Source organism: Topomyia yanbarensis, chromosome 3 (assembly GCF_030247195.1).
Source record: "Topomyia yanbarensis strain Yona2022 chromosome 3, ASM3024719v1, whole genome shotgun sequence".
Lineage (NCBI taxonomy): Eukaryota > Metazoa > Arthropoda > Insecta > Diptera > Culicidae > Topomyia > Topomyia yanbarensis.
The window spans coordinates 246,281,720-246,298,605 of record NC_080672.1 but is presented as its reverse complement, the minus strand read 5'-3'; the positions used below and the strand labels follow the sequence as shown (position 1 = coordinate 246,298,605).

The 16,886-nt window shown below is 39.2% G+C and overlaps 1 protein-coding gene across 8 annotated transcripts in view; it reads left to right on the top strand.

The window, feature by feature from the left end:
• Positions 1 to 16,886, top strand: part of LOC131692871 (scavenger receptor class B member 1) — a 285,198-nt gene that overhangs the window by 204,526 nt on the left and 63,786 nt on the right. The gene's annotated exons all lie outside the window — the stretch shown is intronic.

The window sequence follows — 16,886 nt, the reverse complement described above, 5'->3', positions numbered from 1 at the left end:
TAAAGTTTATTGAAATGTGTAACCACCTAGTTTTAAGAAATTCAAAATATAAAACAATGAAAAAATGGCACCTTTAAGCTAATGCAAACGTGCCTTATCAAATAAACGAATTGAAAAAAAAAAAACATCTTCATGTACAGTTTCGCGATCGTTCTCTGTCCGACTTGTTTTACGTATCGTCACGATTTGGAGTCAAAACGTTCTAATAAGTCGACAAGCGTTTTTGAATGCACGATGAAAAATGCATCAGGTTGAAGTGGATCAACAGTGATGGATCCAGGGGGAGGGTCACGGAGGTCCGGACTAGACCTGTATGCCGCCGCCGCCGGTAAATTTTAACGCCGACGCCGAAAGGTAGACCGGCGGCGCGAGTTAAGAAAAAGAGTTTGTGATACTCTTTTTAAAAAACAACTACCCTACTCTACCGTTCAACATCGCATGAATATATTTCAATTAATTAGCCCTAACTACAGTTCAATACTGCTAACTCTGCAATCCTCGCGGTGGTGCCATCCATCCGGTCGCACGCTGCCATCGATTGGGTCGCACGTTGTTGTCGTCTAACAAAAATGCCTAGCTTGGCGATTGCGATGTTTGCCAGTTGTCTCGAGGAACTTCGACGTCAGCACCTGAGTCGCGTGGCTTCATCGTTAACTCGTCCTTCCTGAGAGATGAGGTTCCGTACGAATCACTTCTCTGATTGTCAAACGTCTAATGTTAGGTTGGATGTCTGGTACTGGATCTTCGACTGTTGTGGTCCTGGCTGCAGGTTGTATGTTTATGGTAGCTGATCTATAGATGAGAAATCTAAGGAGAAATGCTATACCGGTTAAGCTAGGTAGGGACAAAATTTCCCCGAAAATGAATAATGTTAGCCACTTTATACTGTTCGTTGATAGCCGGATAATATCCAGCTCCTTCCTCGTTTCCAGATGGAGTTTATGTAAATGGTCCAGGCTGATGTTTAGAATCTCTTGATGCACATTCACATCGATTCCGTCTAGGGGTAGTTCACGTTCACGTTGGCTCAGAATTTTTTCGTTTACTATTCCTAATTTAGCTAACAGGATTGTATCAATTATCTGGTTCAATTTCTTTGATAAGTAGTTTAAATTAAATAAAATCTTAGTAGAATAAGTTTCGGCTGATCTTGTGTTAAACAAATTGATTGCCTTTTTAGTTTCAAACATTGCTTCCTTCAATTGTAGGTTTATCTCACGGTTAATCCTGATCTGCTCATTATTGTTCATAATTAAATTATTTATGGTAGAATTGATGATTCTCAAATCATTAGCATCTGGACTGCCAGCTATAAATTTCCAAACTGTGCCTAAACTATCCCAACGTTTATGACGTCTGATAGGGTCTATGCTTTTTAATGCAAAATCTATTTCGTTAAATTTTTCTATTATTAAGTCGGAAAATTGATTTCTGCTAAAGTTTTCAAACTGATCTCTAAGGCTTTTTACTTGCATTCTAATAGTCGTTAGATTGAAGTGATGAATGTAATATGTGTGGTCAAGTTTGATCCGTGCCTCGCCTTGATCGAAGATCAGGACTGTTTGGCGTCCTATGTCCCGTAAGTCGACTGTCACATCTTGTTTCGATTGAAGTTGGTCTGGTTGAATACATAATAGCAGTAGTAGTCTGAAACGTAGAAGTAGAAGTCACGTTTTATATTTTCCTAATTTTCAGGTCGCCTTTGTGGATTCGTCGGTTATCGTCAGTCGTAATTGTGCTTTTGTTAACTTTCGAAATTTTTATTTTTTTGAACCTTTTCTTGTGTTTAAGTCTTTGTCGGGTGGTCTCGTATGCGTCTTGATTTTCTTCGGTCGGTACAGGTTTCTTTTTTTTATTGTGGTGTTCCAACGCATTTTTCTGGGTTCGTAGTAGGTTTCTGTAAGTCTTTTTGATAATGTCCGGTGTACGAGGTTTGTGGAGGAGGGAATAGAAGAATTAAATTTCTGTACGGATAGTTGGATCAGGTCTGGAGTTGAGAGACTCGGATTTTCAGTTTTTGTTAATCGGTAAATTTCTAGGAGCGTTGAGTGGAAACGTTCAACAGTTCCGTTCATTTCGCTCCGTCCGGTGGCGGTTACATATGGGTTGTTTTTGTGTATGTTGTAAAAAGTAACGATCTCTCCCGTCATAAAGGATTTTTCACCATCCATCACAAGTGTGTTTGGTGCTTTGTACTTTAAGAGAATATCCTTTATTGCTGGTATGAGGTCGACGGCTGCTCTTGATTCGATTTGTGTGACTTGAACGAATTTTGAAAATATGTCGACATATGTTAAAAAGTGAAGACTCTCCAAAAACATAATGTCGATGTGCGCTATTTCAAATGGAGCCTTTGAAATTGGCGTTTCTTGTATAGGAAACTTTATCGGGTTTCTATCATATTTGCACTCATGACAAATCTGACAGTTAGTGATAAAATCTCCTACCTTTTGAGCTAATTTTGGAAAGAAGTAATTTCGAAATATTTGCTGCTTATTTTCCTGTGCGCCTCTGTGGGTTCTGTAGTGCTCAGTGCGGATGATATTCCATTGGTCATCTTCCTCTGTTATGTCTTCAAGCATATTCTGAGTAAGGGATGATCCATAAATGACGTAGCATTTTTGAGTGATTTTTAACACCCCCTCCCCTATCGTAGCATTTCGTCACAAACTTCTATATACCCCCCCTGGTAATTACGTAGCTTGACCGTAACCCTCACCCCCCTCGTTGTCCCCGTAAAAAATTAAAAAAAATCAAAAACGATGTTAGTTAGAGGAAACGGGTAAGATTCTTGTGACATCAGGTCAACCCCTATTCCCCTTTAAAAAAAAGCTACGTAGCATGACATGACCCCCTACCTCCCTGTCGTCACACATCATCACAAAATACAAAACTCCCCCCTCCCCCATATAATGCTACGTCATTTATGGATGGTCCCTAAAACGAATCGTTAACAGATTTTGTTGTCCGAAATGTCTTTTATAGACCTCTTGCATTTTTCCCATTGTGTTCTCATCTGTTAACAAACCATTTACTTTAGAATAGTTAAAGTGGTTTTTAGTACCTGTAATAATGAATCATCGTTAATTTCATTTATATAAATCGTAATTGTTGTGTATCCTGAAAATGGGGTTTCTGTTATTGTTTTATCAGGTCTTCTTTATTACCACTTGATGACGAAATAGGTTGATTGGCGATTCAGTCGAAGGTATATAAAAGTCGTCGCTATTTTCAGCTGAATGTTGGGTTGCTGAGCATACAATTCTGCTTAAGGCGTCTGCCACCACGTTTGCTTTTCCTGGCTTATACACTATTTCATAATCATGCTCCTCTAAATATGCCTTCCATCTTTTGAGTTTTGCATTTGTATTTTTTGGAGATAAAGCAAACGTTAACGGTTGGTGATCAGTTAGAATTTTAAACTTCGCCCCGTATAAATAGTGTCTAAATACTTGCAAAGACCAGAAGATCGCTAACATTTCCTTCTCTGGCACAGAGTATTTTTCTTCCGTTGAAGACAAAGTTCTGGAAGCAAAGTGAATCGGTTTGTCTTTGCCGATGTCACCTTGGGATAGGACAGCACCTATAGCGAAATCAGATGCGTCCTTTGTGAGAATAAAAGGTTTCCCATAATCTGGGTAAATGAGAACGTCAGACGATTTCAATACGTTCTTCAACTTGTCGAAGCATCGTTTTTCATCACTCGTGAGCGAAATTTTTCTATTTGATGAGGGATTTCTTTCCCACCGAAGAAGGTTTGTAAGAGGTTTTGCGATTTTCGCAAAGTCTTTTACAAATCTTCGATAATAACTCATCATCCCAAGGAAGGAACGGAGCTCTTTGAGATTCCTAGGCTCTGGGTACCTATTGATAACTTCAATTTTTTTAGTGTTAGGTTTGATTCCTTCAGCACCGATAATAAATCCTAAAAATTCTATTTCAGAATGCAAAAACTCGCATTTGTCCAACTGAATCTTGAGATTTGCATTATTTAGTGTTTCTAGAATTATTTTAAGATTTTTCACATGTTCGTTTAGGGTCATAGCATATTTTCCCTATGTGATCTCTAAGCATGTCGTCAATTGCCCGCTGGAAGATCGCAGGAGCGTTCTTCAAGCCGAACGGCATTCGAGTGAACTCATATTTCCCGTTGTTGATGGCGAAAGCCGTTTTCTCGATATCTTTCTCCCTCATTATAATCTGGTGAAATCCAGACGCTAAATCAAGGGTGGTGAAATATTTTTGACCCTTGAGCTGATCTAAAGCTGATCTGATCAATCTCGGGCATTGGATATTTATCGGGAATTGTCTTCTCGTTCACCTTCCGATAGTCTATCACTATTCGGAATTTTTCTCTCCTGAGGCATCGGGTTTCTTTGGTACAACCCATACTGGTGCCGTCCACGCTGAACGAGATGGTCGAATAATACCATCTTCCAGGAGTTTGCTGATTTGCTTCTTTACCTCGTCTGCATAGGCAGCGGGGTAAGAATATACCTTCTGATGAACTGGAATATCATCGGTGGTATTGATTGTGCACTCAACGTTTGTTGAGCATGTTAATTTTGCATTTGTTTCATGAAAAACTTCTTTTGAGCTGTCGAGGACGACTCTTAGTTGATTCTGCTCCTCTTCAGTAAGATGAGCTGTTCGAAAAACGCTATTGGAAGCACAGTTTGCCTTAGAATATTCGCAGAGAGGAATAACAAGTTTCTGATTATCAGAATACAATGTCAAAGTCCTATTAGGTGTTACCTCTCAGTCAGACGGACTTCGACAATGCCCCTAGTCCCTGGTCAAGCCACGGGGACCGTCTGGGGTGGGCTCTCAACGGCCTCTTTTGCACAGGCGAGCTCGAGCGTGAGAGACGGAACTCTCAAGGTCGCCTATAGGGACACCAATCAGAAGGATAAGAATGCGACTCAAATCAAACTTGACTTTATTACCTACAATGTGTGTTGTGTGTATTGGTGGCCGGCGGTGACTGGATCTGCTGCAGGTAGAAATTTTCCGATCGTTGGGTGCTGTGTGAATGGGGGTATCGATGGTAGCTCCGATGGTCGGCTTTTTGGGTGGATGAGCTCCGACTCGTTAGGCGTCCACCGTCGCTCGGCGGAGTGGTTAATTATTACTGGGTCGGATGATCACCATCGTTTGCAGTAGGATTTGGTAGCGACTGAATGAAGCGCGCCAGGTAGTTTGGCTGGATTTGGTTTTCCACGTGCGACTTTCCCACGAGGGGGGGGGGGGGGGGGGGGCGATGGCTGAGACCGGCGTGATCGTTCCGACGACTTTGGTCACGTGCTGTCTCCTGGTTCTAGTCTTTGGCCAACACTGCGCTTCTTCGACGAAGGTTTCGCAAAAGATACCGAATGGGTCCTGGTTAGAGGGAAATTGGCGGATGGCTTAAGGTTATACTAATACAAGGCGGTGAAGTTTTGCTACTGAGTCCTATCTAGTGGTGGGTTTTTTGACGTACCTGATTCCTTTTATAATTTTAGCTAGCTGTCCTTTTCCGTAGTTGCCTTAATTGAATGGTGTTTCAACACCGGGATTATAATTTTGCACTCAACTCTTTTCTTAAATTTTTCCGGTCTTATCGCTGGGTTGCCTTCGCGGTAAATGAGCCCAATGAATCGAATGACTCAGTAGCTACCTATCCTAAGTCAATTTCCTCTCTATTCTTCTCCTTTTCCCGAACTTCTCCGATTTTCCCCATTTTCCGGCAAATCAGCCAGTACATGTATGTGTTTTGTGTGTTAACTTAGGTATAATGTATAACAAATTTTGTTCTATGCTTTTTAAATTGACCGTTTGTCGCAGATATATTAGTGGAGTATTTTAACTTTTTCCTATAATTTATCACATTAAACATTAAGTAAACTTTACATATAATACCTTGACATACATTCAACTAAATTCTTATTCCATACATCGTACATATGTGTATATATATAACTAATTTTAATCATTTCGATTTTATGGCGGTCACTCACGGATCCGCGCTCATTTTAAGTGAACAGCAGTATGACCTGCACTTCTCTCACTCTCTTATCACTCACATCTCATCGCTGAATAGGGCAAAGTACCCAAACGGTAACATAGGAAAATCAATATTTACATTTAAGTCATTCAGTATTTCTGTCCCTATGATTCCGAAGAAAAATGAATGGAACTTATGTAACAGAAATTTTGTAACATAATTAATTTTCGGATAGAAAAAGATTATATCTGTCGCAGAGGTTGCGTTAAATTTACCGTTAGCATTAGTGATGCCTTCGGCATTGAAATCATACGGCCTGCTGTCCTTGTAGGCAGGGCCGTCGAGAGCCGCGTCGGGCCCCAAGGCTTGTATTACTGTAGGTCCCTTCAAACCTAAGCCCTCTAGTTCAGTATGTGAGTCCGTGGTTTCCATTAGTCTCCGGTTGACTCATATTGCCACATCCACAGATAGCGTGCCAGACATGTGAATTTCGATAGATTCATATTCCGTGGTATCCGAATCGGGTAAAATTGCCATAGCTACGAGTTTTTCAATTTGTGGGTACTCAGGAATCAGGTATCAGTAGCATCTAGCTCAAATGGTACGTTCCCCATGTTGATCGGAGATTTATGCCTTGCCATGAATTGTCTTTTCATGATTTCCATGATGGGAAGGATTGGGGAAGTGGTAAGGTTAGGGATAAGGAATATACCCAAGACACCACGAAGCATTATTTAATGGCTTTAGACATGTTCTATATTCGCATACTAAACATATTCTTTACGGCTTCATAGTTCCATAGAGATCATTAAAACACACTTAGTGATGAAAAAGGCGAAACAGTGTGCCAGAATAGAGCTAGTTCAGAAGCACCTCTTCTTTTGTTTGGCATGCCGACTGTTTAAATAGATGATTTAGTGCCTATAGAAATGGGATTCGATCCGCAGTCGAAAACCTCGCGTCAATTTGGTATACGCGTTTGACCACTGATCTTTGAGAAGATTTTTTATACTTGGTTTAATCCAAACTCTACCTGAATGTTTGGTTGAAATTACGCAAAAGTCTATTGTGGATTATATTCGCAATTGAATTTTTTCGAAAAATCGTGCAGAATTTGCATTTTGATTTTAAGTTTATTGCATCATCATTTATTAAATGAAGGCATACGAGTTTAGGTAACTATTGGAACGCATACGTATATTTGGACGGCGCCGGTGGTTGAGTGGAAAGCGTGACCGCCACTATTCCGTCATCCATTTTAATCGCCGGTAAATTAAGGTCAGTCTACCTTCTCATCTCGCCAAGAGTAGAAACTAAAAATCGTTCCGCTATAGATACACGTCAAAAACAACTGCAGACAAATTGTGTTGCTATTGGTTTTTGGAAATGTCCTGTAAGACAAACTACTCGGGAAGTGAAACAATTACGAAATGTACAGATTGGGCTCAATCTGGGAAAAGTTCACGCCCTGCAAATGCACCACATCAAACAATCAACACATTCGTCTGTTTCGCGGAACAACGTGCAGAACACCAACGGAAGCTGCCACGTTAACAACATAATCTCCGCAAGGCCCTAGAGAGATGTGCTTACGCGAATTATCTCCGCACGCCCCTGACATCGTGATTAACAAATTTATGTCAAGATACGGAGAAGTGGCTACCATAAGAGCTGTAACTTCGCATTTTCCCGGATGTCCCAAACGTTGTTATTGTGGTGAGAATGCTTCCGAACAAATCAACTTTTTCATACGCAACCATTTTATGCGGATCAATCGAAAATGAAACGTTTCATCAGACAATACTGGTTATGCAACCATGGTAGATTCCTATGCGCGAATTCTACAAAATGACACTGCACAACGGAAAACTTTGTACAAAAGCAGCTTAGAAAAGCCCACCTACTATAACCGTAAACAGCACACCGTTATCTTATGCCAAACCACGAACGGCTACAAAATCAATATCTATGGATCTGACAGGAACAAATATTCACTTAGCAACAATCACGCCCAGTGTCTCGAAGCCAAAAACCGGCACCATCAGCTAAGAAGCGAACGTAGAGGAGGACGGATGCGTTTGTCCGTGCTCTCGCATTTCTGTTTGACGCTTTCTTCAAAAATAATTTGAATTGGCTTCTCAATATTCTGTAGTGTATTCCGTCGATTCAAGCAATAAAACTCGTTTTATAAACTTGTACACAAAGTAGACAACTCCCTTGAGAACAATTGTTTTAACAAATGTCAACTTTCAAATAAAGTTTTCATATTTTACGCTTTTATCATATATCATTTTAATACGGCGAATGATTACAAAGAAATTACTATTGATATTTTTATTGCTCTTCTATGAAAACCGGACGTGTTCGCCTATCTTCGGGGTAAAAACGCGGGCCCCCTAATACGACCCGGGCCCCAGGGCAATTGCCCTGGCTGCCTCCCCCTCTCATCGGGCCTGCTTGTAGGTCCAGGCAAGTTTTGGATTGATTAAGTTAATGTTTGCTCCTGGGAACTGTCCACTAGTAGTCTTCAAGTTGATGTAGAGCAATATAGGTTTCACCAACTTGAGTTCCATTCTAAAAAATGGGTGGCTGTAGCCTCATCTTGCTGCGGTTCTTGTTCTTGCGTATCTAATTTGGGTTCCGGTTCTGCCGGTGATTGCATATCATAATATGGATATGAATCGTCGTAATAATCATATTCGTAATTATAGAGATCTTCTGTTCGATCTTCAAATATGGTATCGATAGGATGAGCGTGCTTTTTGAATGGGTACGGATATGCTTGCCCCGATATCGGCGGTGGTCTTTTGAGATTCATTGGTGGCCTGTTACCATAGTCCAAATTGTGTGTTCTCATACTCTGGTCAATATCCATTGGCTCGGGTTTTGGTAATGGTTTCGCAGCCCAAGGCCGTGGGGGTGCTCGGAACGGATTAGGCTGGTATTGAGGTCTGGTTTGGGTGAAAGGATTGGCTTGAAAGTGTTGCCTGCCAAATAATGGCATCTGTGGAAAATTTCTTGGGGCTGGAATTGGTGGAGATGGATATCTCCTTGGAGGTGGTCTAGGAGGAAGCCTATTGATTTCCAAATCCCTTGGTTTGGGAGTTGGTGTGAAATGTTCATTTCGTAAGGGTGCCGATCTGGTATCCATATTGTGGAAGTCTAGGCAAAACTGATACGCCTGGTTTAACATCTTTGGATTGAATGTTTTTAGTAAATGACATGACACAGAGGTTTTTCTAAACCTCTATAGCTTTTTCTCGAAAATAATCAATGTGTGAATTAGCATGGAGGAACAGTTTTTCCTCCGTTTGAATTTGAGCTACTATGGATGAAAGTAGTTCGTTCACCCTGGAGTAGTAACTGCCTAAACTTTCATTGGAGTTCTTTTTAATAGTTGTTAGTTCGAAGTCCAATGTTTTTATATCACGCTTATCCCTGTAATATAGAAGCAACGTCGATTTTATTTGTGCCCAATCATGCACAATGTTATTCGAATTGAGAATATCGGCTGCTTCGCCTCTAATTTTTCGTCTCACGGAGCGTTCAATTAAATCAATTTGAGCTTCCGTGGCTCCGGCATCTTTGTACATGCAGAAAATGCCCTCAACATCTGTTTGCCATACTAAAAGTTCGGTTGGCTTACCATCAAAATTTTGTAAATCACGAATAAAATCTGGTAGTTTTCCTAATTCAATGAACTGTTGCATGGTCAACGGTGCAACCACAGGAATTGGTGCTGGATTTTCCATTATTTTATGGAAATAGAAATTTAATCTAGACTTTTTTTACTAATTTTGATGGGAATTTATTTTTAATGAAAATTGATAATTAACGCTTTTTCACTACACACCAGTCAAAATTTATTCACCGATACACTCTTAATTTTACTCACTATTACGGTGATGCCAATCGGAATTGGACTTTTTTGTTGTTCGTATTAACTAATTAATTGACTACTTACATAAAGGACCGTGTCCTGGTTGCGGCCAACATCGGTTGGACTTCTTATTGGCTTATCCTCTATGAGTTGGGGGATCCGCAAGCGGGCAGGTTTGGTTGTCCGTTTTGCTTCGCTACTCCGGGCCGGGCGTGCCGATCGGGATGTATCCTCGGTGACCTGATGGTTCGCTTTCGTGATCTCGGTGACTGGCTCTTACTACCAGTTAGCAGCTATTGCTTCCTAAGATTTTTTCACTTCATTCACTTTATCCACTTTTCTACTCACGGAGGATCTCGCCGGAGCCTCCAGTTAAGAAAAAGAGTTTGTGATACTCTTTTTAAAAAACAACTACCCTACTCTACCGTTCAACATCGCATGAATATATTTCAATTAATTAGCCCTAACTACAGTTCAATACTGCTAACTCTGCAATCCTCGCGGTGGTGCCATCCATCCGGTCGCACGCTGCCATCGATTGAGTCGCACGTTGTCGTCGTCTAACAAAAATGCCTAGCTTGGCGATTGCGATGTTTGCCGGTTGTCTCGAGGAACTTCGACGTCAGCACCTGAGTCGCGTGGCTTCATCGTTAACTCGCGCCGCTGACGCCTTTTTCTCACGCCGACAATTCGCGAACTCGAAAATCGTTGACTCATAATTTTATCCACAAATCTAGGAACATTGTCTATGGTCGGAATATACGACATTAACTGATTCATGATTTATCATATATTGATCTTTATTTGGTATTAGTGGTTGTGAATTAGATCACAAAATTAACAAAGTCTTGATATTTTCTCGAAAATCATTACACGACACTCGGAATATAATTCATGGATCCATTCTGGCTTCGTCAACTGGTTATAGTTGCGAGCATATAAGTTACAATTCATCATTCGTGCGCGTGGAATGGTCCACAAATTCAAAAAAAAACATTTCAACTTTCAAGATATAGTTAATGAAATTTACGATTATGTGCCTGATCTCTTTGCACGTAATCAATTTCACTGGAAGGTAGTTTATTATTCATCGATTTTTTAAGCGATTCATGACAGTCGAGCTCGTGTACTAGACACGATTCACCAGTCGAGCTCGTGAAACTGTTCATGATATAGTTCATGAAGTAATTAATTTTCCACATAATCTTAATATACTAACGCAAACAATTACAAAGAACGCAGACTATTATTCATGGATTAATCGCTCTGCTCTTTGGGTTTGAAATTTCTATGTGAGCTATTGTGTGCAACTGCTAGCAACCATTCTCATAGGCGCGAGTATTAGATACAAGGAAACTACTAGGACCTGTAACCCTGTTATTCTTTTGTTAAGATTCAGTGTAATGTTCGGAATTAAATGAAACTGCGCTGAGCACCAAAAATACATTACCTAGCCACAATTCATGTCCGTGAAATAATTAAGAAAACTATAAGACACGTGACTCTGGGTAAAAAATCCGACGGTAAGCTCAAGACCAAAATATCACGATAACACGACGAGAATTTACGAAAATCGTTGCACATCGTTCAATTCTTGACTTTTTTCAATAAATTTAATACAAATCAATGTATCATCAAGTTATGAACTAGAACCATGAAAATATTAAACATATTCAGACACAACCACCTACTAAACATTTGAGTATTATGCCATATTTTGTGAAAACGCAATTTTTTTTTGCAATACGAGGTTTATTTATCATTAATTGACTAGTGACCTATTTTGAAATTTTTTTCTCGAAGAATAGTTGGGCAGAGTGATCTTGATTTTTCGCGATGCTGGTGTACTGATGTGGCGATGCAGAGGGTAAGATTTCTGGTCTCATATTGAGAATTTTACCCCCAAATACTCACAGCAAAATAATTTTGTCACACGAAAATATGCTCACACCGCATCTACGATAGTTTGGTTGTTACGGTGGCTAACAAAAACAACATTTAACGCCCTCTCTAGGATTATGCATAAGATGTTCGCTTTGTTTATTTGCTGTCCCCCAGGCAGTTTAACCCGAGAATATTTATTTTGCTGCTTTAAAAATGTGAACCAAAGTTTACCTACAGATGAAACGGGCAATAAATTATCCATCGTATGATCTCAGGAAAGATTTTCAGTGTCAGTTGCATCAGCCCGGTATCACAGACAAATAAGACGTAACGCGAGATAAATTTTCATCACTTGTAGAAAAACGGTCGATTTAAATTACAAAAAATGCGTGGCATTAGTGAAGATAATTTCAAGAGTGCTGATTCAAATGGTCTCTAGTGGAAAATGTAAACAAACTGAGTTATTTGCAGTGCAGCATGTGATTACAACATAGCTAACGAATACCGAAAACCAGGATTCATTATATCCAGTATTTATCAAAATAACAAGCATTATATAAAAAGTCGCAAAATTTCCATGATCATATTTTGAAATTTTGCACTTGAGACCTTTTAAATTGAAAGGACCTATGCGTGAAACATTTCAAAACCTCTGCAACTGTTCATAGGCGCCATGCAAAAACGACGCAAGATTCATTTCATTCTATGTTTTACCCACTGCACATAGGTACCTAGTAAAAACGTCCTAAGCATCAAAATAAAAGAAATTATTTTCTTCTGTTCATGCTACTTATTTTCGAAGTTGAATTTAGAAAGTATAATAAATTAAATGATAATTGGAAAGCTTAGTTATTCTAAAGTAACATTCCATTCGTTGGTTTTAACCACTTCCAGCCAATGGTTTGTTAATATAAACTAAAGTTTCCCTCATTTTTTCTGCAAGACTTCTGTTAAACTATGCAACTATTTACCATAGTAATGAAGAACATTCGTATTCCGGTGCTCATTTTGTCGATAACTTTGAAGAAATTCAATATTCGTCGTAAGAGCTACCTTTGCTGAAAAAAGCCTTATGTGCAGCGTCGTATGATTTTTAGGCCCGAAAAAAGACCTATGTGAAATTTTCAAAAGGAAGCGTCATTCTAAAGCGCTTAAAAACTACATTAGCACTAAACATTTCATGTTTTTAGTATTATTTACCTAAACAGCATAGTCCTTAGACTATATTGGCTTAATTGTTCCATCAAAACCCATATTTGTTCTCTAATAGGGATTTGGTTTAGGTCCATGAAACTTCAGTCTCGTTTTTCTCAGTTCGAGCTCAATGTCACTTAGGACCTTACGAATAAATACTCTTGATTTGACACAGAGCTACATGCGTTACTTAGTTTCCGCACCCACCCGAAAACGTTACCGTCTTTTTAATCTCATGCAAACCAAATCAAACAAAATGGGCCGGAAATGTGAAATTCATTCTTGTCGTAGTGCCCAGGGCGGGAGTTGTTCACAATCATTTCTTAACCCTCCGGAAGTCGCGCGTATGGCCCACTGAACGAGTTGCCGCTGGTGTCCTAAGACAATTTCGCTAGAATTTCAGAACAGCGTGCACTCAGTGCACTAGCGCGACTGCCGGAAGGTTAAGTTACAACACGATGCCGATCGGTGAGTAAGCACATAATAGGATGTTAGTAATTAGTGAAGATAATTTCAAGAGTGCTGATTCAAATGGTCTCTAGTGGAAAATGTAAACAAACTGAGTTATTTGCAGTGCAGCATGTGATTACAACATAGCTAACGAATACCGAAAACCAGGATTCATTATATCCAGTATTTATCAAAATAACAAGCATTATATAAAAAGTCGCAAAATTTCCATGATCATATTTTGAAATTTTGCACTTGAGACCTTTTAAATTGAAAGGACCTATGCGTGAAACATTTCAAAACCTCTGCAACTGTTCATAGGCGCCATGCAAAAACGACGCAAGATTCATTTCATTCTATGTTTTACCCACTGCACATAGGTACCTAGTAAAAACGTCCTAAGCATCAAAATAAAAGAAATTATTTTCTTCTGTTCATGCTACTTATTTTCGAAGTTGAATTTAGAAAGTATAATAAATTAAATGATAATTGGAAAGCTTAGTTATTCTAAAGTAACATTCCATTCGTTGGTTTTAACCACTTCCAGCCAATGGTTTGTTAATATAAACTAAAGTTTCCCTCATTTTTTCTGCAAGACTTCTGTTAAACTATGCAACTATTTACCATAGTAATGAAGAACATTCGTATTCCGGTGCTCATTTTGTCGATAACTTTGAAGAAATTCAATATTCGTCGTAAGAGCTACCTTTGCTGAAAAAAGCCTTATGTGCAGCGTCGTATGATTTTTAGGCCCGAAAAAAGACCTATGTGAAATTTTCAAAAGGAAGCGTCATTCTAAAGCGCTTAAAAACTACATTAGCACTAAACATTTCATGTTTTTAGTATTATTTACCTAAACAGCATAGTCCTTAGACTATATTGGCTTAATTGTTCCATCAAAACCCATATTTGTTCTCTAATAGGGATTTGGTTTAGGTCCATGAAACTTCAGTCTCGTTTTTCTCAGTTCGAGCTCAATGTCACTTAGGACCTTACGAATAAATACTCTTGATTTGACACAGAGCTACATGCGTTACTTAGTTTCCGCACCCACCCGAAAACGTTACCGTCTTTTTAATCTCATGCAAACCAAATCAAACAAAATGGGCCGGAAATGTGAAATTCATTCTTGTCGTAGTGCCCAGGGCGGGAGTTGTTCACAATCATTTCTTAACCCTCCGGAAGTCGCGCGTATGGCCCACTGAACGAGTTGCCGCTGGTGTCCTAAGACAATTTCGCTAGAATTTCAGAACAGCGTGCACTCAGTGCACTAGCGCGACTGCCGGAAGGTTAAGTTACAACACGATGCCGATCGGTGAGTAAGCACATAATAGGATGTTAGTAATTAGTGAAGATAATTTCAAGAGTGCTGATTCAAATGGTCTCTAGTGGAAAATGTAAACAAACTGAGTTATTTGCAGTGCAGCATGTGATTACAACATAGCTAACGAATACCGAAAACCAGGATTCATTATATCCAGTATTTATCAAAATAACAAGCATTATATAAAAAGTCGCAAAATTTCCATGATCATATTTTGAAATTTTGCACTTGAGACCTTTTAAATTGAAAGGACCTATGCGTGAAACATTTCAAAACCTCTGCAACTGTTCATAGGCGCCATGCAAAAACGACGCAAGATTCATTTCATTCTATGTTTTACCCACTGCACATAGGTACCTAGTAAAAACGTCCTAAGCATCAAAATAAAAGAAATTATTTTCTTCTGTTCATGCTACTTATTTTCGAAGTTGAATTTAGAAAGTATAATAAATTAAATGATAATTGGAAAGCTTAGTTATTCTAAAGTAACATTCCATTCGTTGGTTTTAACCACTTCCAGCCAATGGTTTGTTAATATAAACTAAAGTTTCCCTCATTTTTTCTGCAAGACTTCTGTTAAACTATGCAACTATTTACCATAGTAATGAAGAACATTCGTATTCCGGTGCTCATTTTGTCGATAACTTTGAAGAAATTCAATATTCGTCGTAAGAGCTACCTTTGCTGAAAAAAGCCTTATGTGCAGCGTCGTATGATTTTTAGGCCCGAAAAAAGACCTATGTGAAATTTTCAAAAGGAAGCGTCATTCTAAAGCGCTTAAAAACTACATTAGCACTAAACATTTCATGTTTTTAGTATTATTTACCTAAACAGCATAGTCCTTAGACTATATTGGCTTAATTGTTCCATCAAAACCCATATTTGTTCTCTAATAGGGATTTGGTTTAGGTCCATGAAACTTCAGTCTCGTTTTTCTCAGTTCGAGCTCAATGTCACTTAGGACCTTACGAATAAATACTCTTGATTTGACACAGAGCTACATGCGTTACTTAGTTTCCGCACCCACCCGAAAACGTTACCGTCTTTTTAATCTCATGCAAACCAAATCAAACAAAATGGGCCGGAAATGTGAAATTCATTCTTGTCGTAGTGCCCAGGGCGGGAGTTGTTCACAATCATTTCTTAACCCTCCGGAAGTCGCGCGTATGGCCCACTGAACGAGTTGCCGCTGGTGTCCTAAGACAATTTCGCTAGAATTTCAGAACAGCGTGCACTCAGTGCACTAGCGCGACTGCCGGAAGGTTAAGTTACAACACGATGCCGATCGGTGAGTAAGCACATAATAGGATGTTAGTAATTTAATTGATTCGGTGTATCGAATCTAACTAGATGTATGCAATGGATTAGAATTTGTTGGTCCCCGGAACTGCTGGAGAAATTGGCGGGGTGCAGGTGCTACGAAAACTAGAGATACGCTCAGACAATCAGGCTTGTTTGGTGATCAGTTTCAACCCAACAGGAGCTAAAACATCAAGTCGTCGAATTATTATGGATGGATAGTAACTGTATATTTAGGTTTCGTCAGGGTGTAGATCTTTATGATTCCAGCACATCGAGCATACTTTGCACTCAAGATAGAAGCAAATCTTACGTTGAAAGAAAATGTAGTGCCACGGAATCGTATGCCTTATCATCGCGGCGATTTTGTACTTACAAGAAATAAAAGTAAACGTCAGCCTGGAAAATAAAGTAATGTGTCTACCTTGAAATGTGTCCTTACACGATCATTAAAAGTGACATTTTTGCGCAGTAATGCCATTAATAACGCCTCGTGTTAGAGTACCTGATACCTGCGGGATTCTAAAAGAGAGACGGTAAAGAAGACTAAATCGTCGCTGTTGTGCTATCTTATGACAAGCGCCATTTAGCACATTTCGAGAAAAACGATTTTTAAAGTTTGAGATTGAATATCTTGAAACTTATAAATGGTATAAACAATCCAAAGAAGACAATTGATGCTTCTATCTATTCTGCATTAATCTCTCAAATATTACGAAGATCGGTTGACTATGTTGCGAGTTTTTACTATGAATGTAAACAAAAATCGCACTCACACGTGTCATAGGCGGGTATTGATGACAAAATTTGTATGACGTGTCATAATCGTGCATGGAAAATTTTCCATAGAAAAAATCATCACTTTTTAACTT